This window comes from Chaetura pelagica, unplaced genomic scaffold (genome assembly GCF_000747805.2).
Source record: "Chaetura pelagica isolate M959 unplaced genomic scaffold, ChaPel_1.0 scaffold436, whole genome shotgun sequence".
NCBI classification, from domain to species: Eukaryota; Metazoa; Chordata; class Aves; order Apodiformes; family Apodidae; genus Chaetura; species Chaetura pelagica.
Window position 1 is genome coordinate 3,197,393 of NW_009953651.1, and position 823 is coordinate 3,198,215.

Here is an 823-nt window from a genome sequence, read left to right on the forward strand (position 1 = left end):
ACACCTGCAGCAGCTGGAAGCCAGCCCAACATGTGGGTGCTGAGGACAGCCTGGGGTCCCCGGTCTCCATGGGCCATGCAAGTTTTTGCTGTGCCCATCATGGGGAAAACTTGGTGTCACATCTTGTTACACCCTAGAGATGGGACAGGGGCTTTCATCTCGTCCCCAAGCCTCAGGGAGCCATTGTGCCTGCTCACTCCCACAGGTACAACGGCCCCAACCTGGTGCTCAAGTACGACAAGGCACAGGGGCGGCTGGTGAACCTGGCAGAGGACGAGTGGAGCTCCCCGTACTACGCACTGCGGGACCGGCAGGGCAATGCCATCGGCGTGACAGCCTGTGACATCGACGGGGACGGCCGTGAGGAGGTGTACTTCCTCAACACCAACAACGCCTTCTCCGGTGAGTCCCACCGGCAGCCGTGCCGCTCAGGGGGAGCTCCCGGCACGGCCGCCCGCGACCTTCGGCGTGTGAGGGATGTGTGCGGGCTGGAGTTAATTTCTCAGTTGAGTGGCTCCATTGATTGATGGCAGCATGGGCGGGACACTGAGCCCAGCCAGTTGCCAAGTCAGCATTTCCAGCTGCCCTGCACCCTCCCCACAGCACCCCAAGTGGGATGGCAGCTTCCCTGACATCTCTGGGGCTGCCCCTTCACGGAGATCTTGCACAGCAAATCCTAGCTGTGCCCTGCACCAGCCATGGCTTTCCTGTGCCATCTGGACCAAGCCAGGCCTAATTCTGCCCTACCAGAGCTGTCCCAGCTCCTAGGATGCCTGTCCTGAGGACTGGACCATGATGTGACAGCCCAGCACTGGGCATTCCT

General features: G+C 61.2%; 1 protein-coding gene across 1 annotated transcript in view; it reads left to right on the top strand.

The window, feature by feature from the left end:
- Nucleotides 1-823, top strand: part of CRTAC1 (cartilage acidic protein 1) — a 21,661-nt gene that overhangs the window by 6,192 nt on the left and 14,646 nt on the right.